The sequence below is a fragment of the Balaenoptera borealis genome (genome assembly GCF_965194805.1).
Source record: "Balaenoptera borealis genome assembly, chromosome: X".
In the NCBI taxonomy this organism is placed as follows: domain Eukaryota; kingdom Metazoa; phylum Chordata; class Mammalia; order Artiodactyla; family Balaenopteridae; genus Balaenoptera; species Balaenoptera borealis.
In genome coordinates, this window is record NC_138881.1 from 1,414,025 (window position 1) to 1,429,243 (window position 15,219).

Here is a 15,219-nt window from a genome sequence, read left to right on the forward strand (position 1 = left end):
ATAGATAGATTATATATAGAGAGAGGATATGTGGGTAGATAAGACAGGATGGATGGATGGATGGATGGATGGATAGATACATGAGATGATAGATAGATAGACAGATAGATAGATAGATATGGATGGATAGATGGATGAATAGATAGATGGATAGATATATGGATAAATGGGTGGGGAGAGAGAGGTTATGGATGGATGGATAGATATATAGATACATAGACATGGATGGATGGATAGATTATATATAGAGAGAGGATATATGGGTAGATAAGACAGGATGGATGGATGGATGGACGGATAGATACATGAGATGATAGATAGATAGATAGACAGATAGATAATAGATGATAGATAGAGTCTCTCATGCTAGGTCAGGGTTTCTCAGCCTCAGCACTGCTGACATGTGGGGCTGGAGGACCCTCTGATGAGGGGCGTCCCGGGCCCTGTGGGGTGAGGAGCAGCTTTCCTGGTCTCCACCCGCCAGGTGCCAGGAGCTCCGCCTCCCCAGTGGTGAAAACCAAAAATGTCCGCAGACATTGCCAAGTGTCCCCTGGGGGCACAGTCACAGTGTTTGAGCGCTACTATATTCAGTTAAAATTCCCTGGCGACAGCATCTCACACGCGTGGTCACGACTCGTCGCTTGAGGACTTCAGTGCATCCCGTGCGACTCCACAGGGACAGGACCCTGGAAGCTTGCACCTCGTTCCCCCCAGGATCCACCCCGCACAGCTTTCCCTTCGCTGATTTTGCTGTGTATCCGTTCATGGGACTAAACCATGACCATGAGTTCCACCTGGTAATGAGCCTGAGTCCTTCCAGACAGTTGTCTGTCAATCCTGGGGGGTCTTGGGAACCTTGATGCAGCGTCCAAATCCATATCCAATCCCTGGTTTACAGAGAGCCTGGATGGTCCAGACGACCTTCCCCAGGTGAGGGAGGCAATGATGGGGTGGAGGAGACCCCCTGCATCTACCTGTGTTGGTTCATGAGCCCCCAGCGCACCTGAGTGCTTCCTGTTCTCCCGCATGCTTACTTCCAGAGCAGACACTTCTTGTCACACTGTTTCTTTTGTGACTGCGTATGTGCTCTTTCAGGTTTTTCCCCCACAGTTTTTAACCTTTGGAGTCTGCATATTTCATTTTCTTCTCCTTCGCTGTTTCTGTTTGAACGATCCCATCCAGGCTGCTATTTTTACCCCTGAATAAGCAAGGTTATTTATATACAGAGATGCTGAGGAAAAGGAAATCTATTACCTCCGACCTAGGTCTGGGAATTTATAAAAATAAGCAGAAAATGAGTGTCTCGCCGTACCTGCTTATACGGAGGTTTCGTGCAGTCACGAGCTTGTCACTTCCAGGAAGGTATAAATTCAGGGGCAGGTGTGTTTCTGAGATTAATTTCCATTCTGGGTCTTTGGAGGAAGGGTTGTCCATCTTGTGTGCTGGCCGTTTGGGTTGCTGTGGACAACCCAAATTCATTGATCGATTATGTGGTTACAATATGGCAATACTAGCATGGCCTGGGTTCAATGGGGGTCCCCCCAAGCGTGCTCACATCCTTATCTCCAGAACCTGTGAATGTGACCGTGTTTGGAAACAGGGTCTCTGCACATGGGATGAATTGAAAGATCTCAAGATGACATCTTCCTGGATTATCCGGTTGGGGGTCACCAGGGGTAACTATCGTCTTCACCTCAATCTTGCCTACAAACCCGGGTTAGATTCCAGAAACATCCGAGGACAAACGAAGCGGAAGGAACAGGGATGGTTTGCATCAGATGTGCTTTATTTAGCGGGAAGAAAATCCTCCATTACCGTATGAATACCAGCCAGGCAAGATAGTCCCAATTCACCTGCAAACGCGACCCCTTGTTTATAGGAATTCTAAGGATTCTAAGGATTTCTGAGGAGTGAAGTAAATAGGAAGGGACCCCAGGAGCTGACCCTGTAGGTCTTTGTTTCCCTAGGCTGCATCTCTCCGAGGGAAAGGAGAATGATTTCTTTTGAATTCTGCACATTGATATAGTCTGGATGAGTCCCTGCGAGGAAAATGGGTTTTCATCAAAGTGCCCAGATGCAATGGCTTCTTTCCTTTTGATGGGGATTTATTACCGACAGGCGTTTGGAACAGGCCACACGGAGAGAGGAACGACAGAGGCTTCCTCACCTTCCTGCCAGCTTGGGACGATGTCTGCATGGGGGGCTCGCAGATCCTGTCGAGACAGGAGGGTGTGAGCGCCCTGACCTCGCCTTGCAGGCTGATGTTCCCAAGAAGAGCCGCAGAGCCACGAGCCTCTCCTGGCTGGCTCTGCAGAGAGACCTGGAGGGGCCACTCTGTTTCTCCCCCTCCACACGGGTATTGCTGCCGCTCACCAGCTGTGATGGTTAATTCGATGCGTCAACTTAGCTTTATAGCTCACAGGGGCCCAGACAGCTGGTCAAATGTGATTCTGGGTGTGTCTGGGAGGGTGTCTCTGGATGAGATGGGCATGTGAATCAGTGGACTGAGTGAAGCAGGTGGTCTTCCCCAGGGTGGGTGGGCCTCGTCTAATCAGTTGAAGGTCTGAATAGAACAAAAGTGGAGGGAGAATATATCATGGCTATCTATCTATATGTATCTATATCTATATGTATATCTATCCTCTCTATCTATCTATCTATCATCTATCTATCATCTATCGATCATCTATCTATCTATCCTTTCTATCATCTCCATCTATCTATCATCTCCATCTATCATCTCTAACATCTATCTATCATTTATCTATCTATCATCTATCCATCTGTTATCTACCTATCTTCTTTCCATCCACACATCCCATTGGATCTGTTTCTCTGGAGAGCCCTACGGATACAGCTGGGGAAAGGACGTGGGAAAGAAGACAGAGGTGTGTGTGGATGGGGTGGGAATCAGGACGCAGGCCCCGTCCGGCAGGAGTTGGGTGAGTGGTGGGGTTGCTGTCCTGGGCAGAGCTGGTTCCAGGATGAGGAGGGAAGGGCAGGTTGGGCCCTGGGAGGAGTGGGGTCGGTAGGAGGAAGGAGGGGAGACGGGGGTCAGGAGATGGGCAGGGGTCTGGGGGATTGGGAGAGGTGAGGGGTCACAGGTCAGGGGCTGCCTGGGGGAGGAGAGAGGGGCCGTCCTTACTTGCAGGAGTTGCTGCACTGAGCCCAGGGGCTGTGGCTCCCGGAGTCCACACTCCCTGCAACTTGGGCGCCAACCGCGCAACCTTCACCACCACCGTGCTCACGTCCCAGGCATCGCATGAGGGACCAGAAAGTGCCTGGGGAGACGCCACCTTTCTTCCCCAGTTTTTGAATCCTATCCCACGTCTTGCTGAAACCCCATGGAGTGTGTTAAAGAAAATTATGCATCGGGGTCTCAAATAATATGTTTGCTTCTCCATTGTGCATGATATGTTAACTACAAATTGTATAAGATCCATGAAAACTTAAATGTAATGTATGATTTGTCTATAAATTATATTCATGTAAATATATAAAATATAATATTCATTGTATTCTTATACTGTTATAGGTTGCACTCTATTATATTATACTGTATACAATGATATATATTATTACCTTATATATTGTACTGTATATGATTATACATATTATACTGTGTATATTGTATGGCAATCATATTATATATTATTATATATTTATATTATATTAATTATATTATAATTTATTTATATAAATTACATATAAACTTACTATGTATTGTAACATAATTATATACATGGAAATAATATATATTATTTTATTAATATAATTATAATATATACATATAATGTAGAGTATACATTTTATGTATAATGTATAATATACATTTAATATATTTTATATTATATAAGGAATAAAATTAAATATGTAAATTAAATATGTAGCATGAATATTAATTAATATATATTAAAATATAAATATAATACACCATATTATTTATAGCCATATAATCATATATCTATTATATATTATAATAATCATCTTTAATCACCTATAATTATAGCTATGTAAGTATAATTCCATATGATTATAACATACAGGTAACACTTTACCTGTTTATATATAATATGTATCATATCGTTTATAAATGTATATAATGTGTACAATCTATAATTATATTGCATATGTGTGTCTCATATGTTGTAATTTACGTATAATTAAAATTATAATCATATATAAAATTATATATAATTCATACTATACAGTATAATATTCTACGTATAAGGACGCTTATTATTGGGTTTAGGGCGCATCCTAATGCAGGGCGATCTCCCGGTTCCTGGCGCACAGCTCCCGAAACCCTAGGAGCTCCCCGAGTGACGCAGGCGCGAGGAGCCTCCTGCGACCCTCGGAACGAGCCCCGCCGCGCCTGAGTCTGCGCGGAGGCGTAGCCCTGGGAGGCGCGGGCCGGTTGCCCCGAGGAACCAGCCACGTGACGAGAGGGTGGGCCGTTCAGCCCCGCCCCCAGGCGTCACGCAGCGCAGAGGGGGCGGGGCTCGAGCGGCTCCCGAGGCGCGAGGCTTCGGACCGTCGTGCCTGGCGGCAGCCCCGTGAAAACCCTGCGTAGCGGGGTTCCGAGAGCTTCCGGGTCGGGGAACCGGTCCGCACGTTGGGAGAGTGACGCGCCCGAGACTCCACGGAGACAGGAGCTCCGGCGCTCGGGGCCCTCCCGGGCCTCGCCGTCCACCGCTCTCTCTGGCTGTCCGTCCCTTTGCGATAAACGGGTGAGTCAGCCACGTGGTGCCTGAGTTCTCTGAGGAGGGCGTCGCGGGGACCCTCCGTGTGTAGCCTTGGGGGACGCAAGCGTGGGCGGCCTGGGGCCCCAGTCCCTGCGCTTGGTGGTGACGTGGGAGCCGCCCTGGGGGGCCGAGCCTTTACCCCGGGAGGTCTGCGCGCACGCGGGCGCCTGTCAGAGGTGGAGTGGAGGCCACCCAGCTGTGTCCCAGGAGAACCGGAGGCTTGCTGGGTGCGGAAAGCCCACACGTTGGGTGTCGGAAGTGCTCTGAGTAGAGACACGGTTTTCCTTTAAGAATTATTATTATTATTAATTTTTCTACTCCTTTGGAGCGAACACCTTCTCCTGGCGCTGACCTCTCTGCTCTTGGCCTTTTCCCCGTAAGCCAGCCTTCTCTCTGTGGTCAGAGAATTGTCTGAAGCCACAGTGAGATCATGTCCGTACGTGCTTAAACCCTCCGTGGTTTTCTAAGGCTGTTAGAAAAAAGGACAAATTCCTTCACCTGTCCTGCTGACCGAGGAGGGGCCGCAGGTGAAGGGTGGTTCCTGATATAATGAACATGCTTTGAGGCCGGTGGAAACGATCTCCCACGGCGTGCATCTCTGGGTTTATACTCTGTGTCCTGTTGCTTCAAGACCTTCAGAATGTTTTCTTATTACTTATGTTTGACGTAGAAAAGCGACTAAAATATTTTGGGGCTAAACGGTTTGCCCTACCACGTAAGAGCGGACCCGTTGAGCTTTGCAAGGCAGACCGTCATAGCATCTGTAAATACATGGTGTGACCCATGCTCCTGTTGGTCAAGACAAGTGTGTCTCTGAAATTTAATTTTGCATTTGTTGATTCTCACGTTAAGTACAGTAACATGGGTGCTTTGCTTTCTTTGCACCGTAAATTGGTTTCCTGGGGTCGTTGTAATAAATGACCACAAATCAGGTGGGTTAAAACCACAGGAATTCATCCTCCTCCAGTCCTGGAGACCAGACGTCTGAGGTCAAGGTGTCCCAGGGCTGCGGTCCCTCCGGAGGCTCCAGGGGAGGGTCCTTCCCGCCTCTTCCAGCTTCTGGGGGCTCCAGGCGTCCCTGGGCTTGTGGCCGCCTCCCTCCCGTCTCTGCCTCTGTCTTCTCGGGGCTTCTCCTCTGTGTCTGGGTCTCTCCTCTTCTGTCTCTTAGACCTGTCATTGGATGTAGGGCCACCCTCCTCCAGGAGGACCTCATCTCAGACCCTTCCCTTCATCTCATCTGCAAAGACCCCGTTTCCTAATAAGGTCCCATTCTGAGGTACCAGGCTAGGACGTCAACTTAACACTTTGGTGGTGGGACACAATTCCACCAAGAACGCCCTCCAGCAAGCAACATGTGATACACGTTTTATTTGGGTGAATTTCCACGATTTAAACGCTCGGAGTGAGTTAAAACACGTGGAAACTTTTGCCTCTAAAGCCTTGGTTCTCCCTGTAAGGGAGTAGAGAGTATTCACGCATTTTGTGCGGTGCAGGTGAGACCCTCTCCCATTTTAAATGGCCAGCCCCTCGCACCAAACGCTGCGATTGGACGTGTTTTGGGTAAAATCCATCGGACGTGGATTGAGGAAGCTCCCCTCCTCTGGAAGGGTCTGCGTTTGAGAAGCAGCCCCTGCACCCTCGCCGGGACGCGGGTCCCCTTAACCACCGTGGCCGTGACATGCAGAGGGCTGCTAGTTCAGGGTTGGGGGCACTTGGACCCTGGAAGAAAGAGGCACGTTGTTCGCAGAAGGCTCTGGGCGTGTTCCTGGTGAAGCCAACGCCTTGCGCATTGGAGGAATCGAGAAAAAGCGGGGGGTGGGGGTGTCCTGGGACTCTGGTCCTGGAGATTCTTGGGCGTCCAGGAGAAACTCAGGACCAGGTGCCGTTCTTCACGCACCTCATTTGGCATCTTGCGTCTTTTTTCCTACGCCTCTTTGGGGAGGGTCTCCGTTTCCCCTATAGTAGGGGAGCCGTGAGGGCGTGTTGGGATTCACGGCGGTCTGGGTTTTACTTCCTTCCTTCCGCGTTGCCTGGAGTTCGCTCAGCCTCAGAGGCGCCGGGTCGTATTTCCTGGCTAGCTCGCAGGCTTTGCTTCCAGCGGACACGGCGGAGGACCTACTGTGTGCACGGTGCAGTCGTGGCTCCTGGAACACCAGGAAACTCAGGGATACGTTTTCTTCCCGTGTGACAAAGTCGCTGTGGGGGGTGGGGGGGTTGCTGAGGGGCTTTGTCACCTGCACGTCGCCCCAGACGGCAGGGAGAGTCCAGGCTTCTGAGCAAATCCTCCTCCTCTTCGAGGCATCGGGTCCTCCTACTTTGTCGTGAAAGCCTGTGTGGTCCCTGAGGCTGTGTGTGTGTGCATGTGTGTATCCAGGTTTATGTGTGTCTGCATATGTGTCTGTGTTTGTGTGTGTATAGCTGTGTCTGTATAAGTTTACATGTATGTGCGTCTTTGTCCCGCATCTGTGTGTGTCTCTGCAGTTGTATGTCTGTGTGTGCCTGTTTATTGCTGCGTCTGTGTGTCTGTGTGTGTACGCCCGTGTGCACCTATATTTATTGCTGCATCTGTGTGTGTGTGTGTGTACGCCCGTGTGCACCTATATTTATTGCTGCGTCTGTGTGTGTGTGTGTGTACGCCCGTGTGCATCTATATTTATTGCTGCGTCTGTGTGTGTGTGTGTACGCCCGTGTGCATCTATATTTATTCCTGCGTCTGTGTGTGTGTGTGTACGCCCGTGTGCATCTATATTTATTCCTGCGTCTGGGTGCATCTTCTTTTGTCCTGCATCTGTGTGTGTCTTTGCGTATGTATCTGTGTGTCTGTATTTATTCCTGCATCCGTGTGTCTGTGTGTGTGTCTGTCTCGCGTGTCCCTGTGAGCTCCCTCACTGCAGGCTCTCTCACTGCAGGCTCTTATACCCCCGCACCCCATGTGGCTGTGTTCCCCGGGCCGGTTGTCTCTCTGTGACCATAAAGCTTGACTTAGCGGGGCGAGTATGCCTTTCGTCGGCTCTGTCAGCCCTGTTTCCTACCGTGCGGGGTCATCGAAGTTCAGGGAGTGAGGACACACGTGGCTGAGGTGGCTGAGATTCAGCATTCTCTGGGATTCAGCATCCTACCGTCCTCGGTAGGATGCCAAGAGCAAAACGGTCTCACCTCCTGGGAGACCAGGAGGCCCGTAAACAGATGCCGTAGGACCGCGCGCCCATAAACCAGCACCGTGCACGGTGTTGCTGGTGACGCAGGGCTCAGTCTCGGGGTGGGGGGCGGTTGGGGGCAGGAGGGTTTACGAGGTCCTAAAGCCACCAGGGCCCCATGCTTTGCATGGTTTTTATCGCACTGTGGCCACTCTCTCGTCCCCAAGGACTTTATTCTTGTGCACGAGGATTAGCCGGCAGAGTGTCCTAAACTGGAGACCGCGCGTGTCTTGAAGAGGAATTTTATTCTGTTGGTGAATAGACCTGGGCCTGAGCAGAGCCTTGGGATCCTGAATTAAAACATGAACCACACACTTATTCTATTTCTTCTCTGCTAAACGCACGATTCCATTTTTTGGTACAAATGCGCACTGATTAAACTTGAGTCTCACCAGGCGTTGAACGAAAACCCGTGAACGTTTTATGGAAACCTACAACCTGCATGTCTTTGTAAAAATATCCGTGATCTGAAAGCTGGAGTGAAATGATTTATTCGTCCATCGCTGTGATGGATTGTTTCTGGGGGATTCACGGCGAACCGTCAGAGAGTTGTGATAGTGATTCTTTGTGATAATGACTCGTCGGATGGTTATATTATTCTCTGGCTTTTGGCTCCTTGTGGGTAGATGACGGACTGTTCTTGAATGATCGTCAAGGTCAACTAGCAGCTAGAAGCTGGTTGCTGTATAACCAGTTCACCGAAAGAAGTATCTGTAAGTCAGAACATCAGAACTTTATTGCTCGGCAGAATTCAGTGAAAGAAGGTTTAGTTCTGAGGGTGTTCACTTATTTTTGACTAGAGAGGATTTTTTTTAAATTGAAGTATAGTTGTTTTACAGTGTTTTGTTCATTTCAGGTATACAGCAAAGTGATTCAGTTATACATATGTACATATATATATATCTGTGTATATATATATTCTTTTTTAGAGTCTTTTCCATTATAGGTTATTACAAAATATTGGGTATTGTTCCCTGTGCTATACAGTAGGTCCTTTTTGTTAATCTATTTTACATATAGTAGTTTGTATCTCTTAATCCCAAACTCCTAATTTACCCCTCCCCCCCTTCCCCTTTGGTAACCGTAAGTTTGTGTTCTATGTCTGTGAGTCTCTTCCTGTTTTGTAAATAAGTTCATTTGTGTCATATTTTAGATTTCACAAATAAGTGATATCATATGATATTTGCCTTTCTCCTTGTTGCTTATCCATCCTATATATAATAGTTTGCATCTACTAACCTGAAACTCCCAATCCATCCGTCCCCCCCGCCCCGCCTTGGCAACCACATGTCTGTTCTCTATATTTGTGAGTCTTTTTTTTTTTTGGTAGCTAAGTTCATTTGACTTGTATTTTAGATTCCACATATGAGTGATATCATACAGTATTGGTTCTTCTCTGACTTACTTCACTTAGTATGATAATCTCTAGCTGCATCCATGTTGCTGCAAATGGCATTATTTTATTCTTTTTCATGGCTGAATAGTATTCCATTTGTGTGTGTGTGTGTGTGTGTGTGTGTGTGTGTGTGTGTGTGTGTATGTGTATATATATACCACAAGGAGATGGGTTCTTTTTTCGGTTTAATAGGGATTGATTGGGACAGCATTTCATCGTAGGGCCCTTGGAGGCTGGTGGGACCGCCAAGGAGGGCGAGGTAGTGGATGCCAGGGCTCCAGGAGCCCTTTCCCTGGAACCACACGGGGTGGAGGACGGTGGGCTTCCAGGGTGGGCCCCCAGGGTGCACTGCCCTGTGGGGGAGTATCCGATGTGTCCCTCTCTGTCCTGGGTTCCAGACACTGTCCCGAGGGTGGAGGCCAGCAGACGGCTGCTGTGGGTTGTCCCCGTGCCCTGTGCCCCCACCCTGTGGGTGGTCACTGTGCCCCTTGGGCGTGGCAGGAGTTTCCCAGAGGGGCCATCTGGTGCATCCATCTGGTCGACCCAGCCCTGCCATCCGTAGTTCACTGGTTCATTGGTCCTCATTCCATTGTGTGATTCCATTGATGTGATGTTCTCACCAGGCTGCCACTTGACCTCTGCTGGGGGGCTTTGAGGACTTGGGAAAGAGCTGATACTACCCGTTTGTAGTCCTCAAATACCAGTTTGTAACCTTAGACCCATTGGTGATTCCACCCTGTTGCCTGAGGTAAAGAAGCTTGGACACCCTGGTTCTCCCACTCAGGACCAGAGTCCCGGGGGTGAGGGACTCCTGCCTGGATCCAAAATGCTGATATTTTATGCGATGTTTGTATTCATTTTGATTTTTAAAAATCTTGCACTAGACAGTATTTATCTTGCTTTCTGGTTTTTTTGTTTTGTTTTGTTTTTTGGTGTTATCTTCAATTTTCTGCCTGAGGGCAGTGCCTTGCTCTCCTCACCCTAATCCTGACCCTGCTTAGCAGCGAGCTTTTTTTCACTGCTTACCTGTACAAACGGGATGCAGATACCCTCATTCTGGGGCGTTCGTGAGTTATGTGCCCAGCAGAACATCTGGCCACAAAGTAAGTTCAAGTGTCGATGTTACCCTTTAGGGCGACTAGTAATAATACCAGCACGGAGAAAGATGAGAGCGCGGGGGTCTGTGGAACCCTGGACAGGAAGGGGACCCTCCGTCAGTCACTCGGATGCAACGCGCAGAAACAAAGCCTTCTAATGACTTGATCTGCCCCCTTTGCCATTGTTTTTAAAATTTTTTTAAATTGAAGTGTAGTTGATTTACAATATTGTGTTACTTTCAGGTGTACAGCGAAGTAATTCAGTTATATTTACATACATATATATGTATTTTTTCCAGATTCTTTTCCCTTATAGATTATGACGTGTGGGGTAGAGGTGAGATTTTCAGATGTTGCAGGGGCTGATGAAAATGTGTCTACATCGGATCTCTTCACTTCACATTTCTATTTAATGAAGTATTCCATTCCTTTCTTGGTGTGGACCAAGGTGTGTTTTTGGAAGCCTCCCGGAGAGGGAGATAGAAACTCTCCCTCTGTTCCTCTCACTTCTGGTGCGAGGGGCCAAGTGAATTAAGGACCTGTGTTCTTTATTTTAAAATTGAATTTAATTATTTAAAAAAATTTTTAAACTTTTTTATTGAAGTATAGTTGATTTACAATGTTGTGTCAGTTTCAGGTGTACAGCAAAAGTGATTTTATACATGTGTTGTATATATAATATGTATATTATTTATATATATCATTTATATATTCTTTTTCAGATTATTTTCCATTATAGGTTATTACAAGATATTGAATATCATTCTGTTATACAGTAGGTCCTTGTTGTTTATCTATTTTATATACAGTAGTGTGTATCTGTTAATTCCAAATTCCTAATTTATCCCTCCCCCGCTTCCCCTTAGGTAACCATAAGTTTGCTTTTTATGCCTGTGAGTCTATTTCTGTTTTGTAAATAAGTTCACTTGTGTCTTTTTTTAGATTCCACATATAAGTGGTATCATAGGGTATTTGTCTTTCTCTGTCTGGCTTACTTCACTTAGTATGATAATCCCTAGGTCCATCCATGTTGCTGCAAATGGCATTATTTCTTCATTCTTTTTTATGGCTGAGTAGTATTCCATTGTATATATGTACCACATCTTCTTTATCCATCCCTCTGTCGATAGACGTTAGGTGCTTCCATGTTTTGGCTGTCGTGAATAGTGCTGCTGTGAACATTGGGGTGCATGTATCTTTTTGAAGTAGAGTTTTGTTTGGGTATATGCCCAGGAGTGGGATTGCTGGATTATGTGGTCAGCTTTCTCTTTCTTGGTTGAATAAATGGTGGAGCCTTCAAAACTAAAATAAGCGCATCTTTTTCTATGCACTGCTTCCTAATGCCTTTTTGGGGGGCGGCACAGGCGGGGGCCAGTTCATGAAATGTTCTGCCTTTTCAGTGCATTCCTCGTCATCATATTTCCCTTGCCTTCCTTCCCCTCCCCCTCCCCCCTTTCTGATGTGTCCACTTCAGTCACCTTCTCCAGTCTCCACTCTTAGGACCCAGAGTCTGATGTCCTGGATTTCATGGAATTGCATATGCATGTGTCTCTGCAATTTTGCATCTGATCTCAAAGTGTAGGGTGTATACTTTGTAAAGAACCCAGATGATGTAAGTGCTGTGTGCTTGATATGGGATCTGCTTCTTGAGTGCCTGGGTCTCTGTTCTGTGGTTCCACTGAGAAACGTACATGTTATTGTTACTGTTTTGTTTTTTAAGCTTTTTAGCTAAGCCTCTTTGAGGGGGGGCAGAGATGATAGGTAGGTAGGTAGATACATAGATATAGATAGATATTGATGTACATATAGGTAGATAGATGGATAGATAGATGGACAGATAGATGGATGGACAGAGAGAAAAGTGATAGGTAGATACATAGATGTTAGGTAGGTACGTGGATAATAGAGGTTAAACATATAAGTGAAACTGTGGACAGTGTATTGGGGACTTTTATTATGTCATCTTCTTCTGAAGAGTACTTAGTTTTGTTTCAAGAAGCGGATGCAGCATCCCCTTGAGCTTGAAGACACCTGGTTGTGGGTTTCTGTGGGTGGATTGATCTTCGTTTTGCCCTTTGTCCTGGGGCGTATTCTCTCGACCTGGGTCGTGGCCCTTACTCCTCAGGCCTGGTCATTCCGGGGGCTCCGCGGAAAGTCTCCGATGTCCGTCAAGCCCGTCTGACGGGAGGGTGAGAACTGCAGACTCTATTGGCCGTCAGGGAGCAGGTGCAGAAATGCCGGCTGCTGACTTCAGACTCCAGCTCCCGCTTCAGACCGCACGCCCCGCTTCACGCCGCACACCCCGCTTCAGGCCGCATGCCCCGCCGCAGACTGCACGCCCCGGGGTCTTTGCAGCTGTGTCCCCACCCGCTACAACGTGTGACGGGGGAGTCGGCCACGATGTGAGCAGAAATTTGTTCTGCAAATGTTGGTGTTCCACGGTTCCTTTCTTTTCTTTTACTTCCTCAGTTTCCACCCACGCTAAGCCGCTCAGCAAGACCGTCCCTTGCTTCCTGACCTCCGACCCCCAGAAGCTGTGGACCACGGCGGGGGGCTGCCCTCAGACAGCAGTGTAGATGGATATCAGTCTCACCCTTGTGATTCCTCTCCCCCAAGGTCCCTTCCTCCACCAGCTTCTGCTTTTGCTGGTTCCAGCTCAGTGCCTTCAACACACATTTCTCTATTTTATCCAAAGTTCATCGTTGCTCTTAGCATGAGATTTTATCTTTCTCCAGCAAACACGCCGTCACTGGTGTCCTGACTTCGATGGCACTCTATTTTTTTTTGCACTTTGTAGTTTGTATTTATGGTAGTTTGGCCAAAGATAGATACTAAAATAGAATAACAGCGAGAAACTCTTTCATTTTTGCTGTTCTGCATTGATGATTGCATGGGAACTTAGAAGTTGGTCGTTTTCCCATAAGAATACATAAAGAAGAATCACCTAAGCAAACATAGGATTGCCTTTTTATAAATAAAGATTTAATTAACAGTTATTTTCCTTCCAGTTTTATCGAGCTCTACTGGGCACACAGCACTGCATAAGTTGAAGGTGCACGGCATAATGATTTGAGTACCTACATCATGAAATGATCACAATAAGTTTAGTAAACATCTGTCATCCCGTATAGATACAGAATGAAAGCAATAGGAATTGTTTTCCTTGTGATGAGAACTCTTAGGATATACTTTCTTAACAACTTGCATCCATAACACAGAGCAGTGTTAATTACATTTATCATGTTGTACCTTACATTCCTAGGGCTTACAACTGAACATCTTATATGTCTTAACAATCATCCAATTCCTCCACCTCTGGCGACCACAAATCTGATCTCTTTTTCGATGATGGCTCTCTTTAATTTTGCTGACTTTTTTCTTGGCTGTCATTTGTAAGAGTGAGGTTTCTTCCAGAGCGCTGGGACTCTGTCAGGAGGATGTACTGCCCTGCCCGTATCCTGAAACGCCGTCTGCAGACAGTTTCCACTGGGGCTGTGGGTTCCTGTGTCCCTCCGACCCGTTTAAACTCATGCGCGGTGAAGCAAGAGTCTGGGACATAATAGCATCGGGTGAACACCCAGGAGGAACAGGAGGGTGAGACGAAGGACCCTGCTTTGTCCTCCTGCAGGGCGAAAATTCTGGGTGTGCTCCAGAAGCCACCCCCAGAGGGACTGGTGAGCCCCAGAAGGGCAAGCCCCTCCCCACTCCAGTGACATAATAAGAAATATATGCATTTAGCCTCTGCCCCTGTCTTCTGGCACACGACACCGAAAACCCTTGGAATCTCCGAAGCCATAAGGTCTTTTGTAGGCTAACCGGTGGCTCCTGGATGGCCTCAGGATGGCGCTCGTTGCCATGGAGACCAACCCTGACTAGAGAGTTGGAACTTTCAGGCCAGCCCCCTGACCGTCATCTGGGGAGAAGGGAGGGGCTGGGGGTTGAGTTTAACCCCCCCCCCCCCCCCCCCGCCGACAATAATTTAATCAGTCATGCCTACTGTACTGTGGACAAAAAAGGTCACCTGTGTCGACTGGGAAAAAAAAAAAAAAAGGCACAGCCTAAAAGTTGAGAATTATGTTTTATTTGGTGGAGAAGACTGAGGACTTAAGCCCAGGAGACAGCTTCTCGGATAGCTGGGAGGGACGGCTGCAAAGAGGTCCAGGAGGAGCCTGGATGTATCAGAGTTTCTGCAACGAAAAAACCCGGGGAGTCTGAACGTCAGAAGATTACTGTTAGTTAAAGAGATCAGGCACCTCAAGGTAATGAATTTAATGCTGTTCTTTGTGTGGAAAGATGCAAGAGTCTGGGCATCCTGTGTGTCCCCATCCTGAGTCCCCGCCGGGCTCACCTTCCAGGGCCAAGGCAGCGGCGGACGGCTTGATGGCGGCAGCATCCTTTGTTTGTTGATATGGCAGGTGACATTTTCCATTCACACCTGCCGTATCAGTAAACAGAGGATGTTGAGGACGACGAGCCCTCGACGACTGCAGCCGCCCCCAGCGGTGCACCCTGGGGGCACTCAGGTTGGAGAAAAACAGGATCCTGGCCCTAGGTGGCTAAGGTGCACATCACAGGAATGATTTGGATGAGCCCAGGCTCTTGCATCTTCCCATACATAGAAAAGCGCTAAATTCATTCACTTGAGACGTCTTTGTTTTGTAATTAGCAGTAGTCTTTTGATGTTCAACGACGTGTTTTTTTTCTTCCAGCAAAACTCCTATATAGCCGGGCTTCTGCCTGACCTCTTTGGAACCGTCCCTCAGAGCTGTGAGAGGCTGCCTCTC

At 47.5% G+C, this 15,219-nt stretch overlaps 1 protein-coding gene and 1 long non-coding RNA gene across 2 annotated transcripts in view; both read left to right on the forward strand.

Annotated features, from left to right (window-relative positions):
• ASMT (acetylserotonin O-methyltransferase) overlaps nucleotides 1-1,956 on the forward strand; it is a 45,515-nt gene extending 43,559 nt beyond the window's left edge. Inside the window, exon 11 of the mRNA XM_082377804.1 lies at nucleotides 105-1,956. The gene's annotated coding sequence lies outside the window, so the exon portion shown is untranslated. The remainder of the gene's footprint in view (nucleotides 1-104) is intronic.
• A 2,196-nt stretch (nucleotides 1,957-4,152) lies between these two features.
• On the forward strand, nucleotides 4,153-14,630 carry LOC309619998. Its single transcript, XR_014239358.1, has 3 exons — nucleotides 4,153-4,730; nucleotides 10,735-10,883; nucleotides 12,905-14,630. It is a non-coding gene; the product is annotated as an uncharacterized lncRNA (long non-coding RNA).
• The last annotated feature ends 589 nt before the right edge of the window (nucleotides 14,631-15,219 follow it).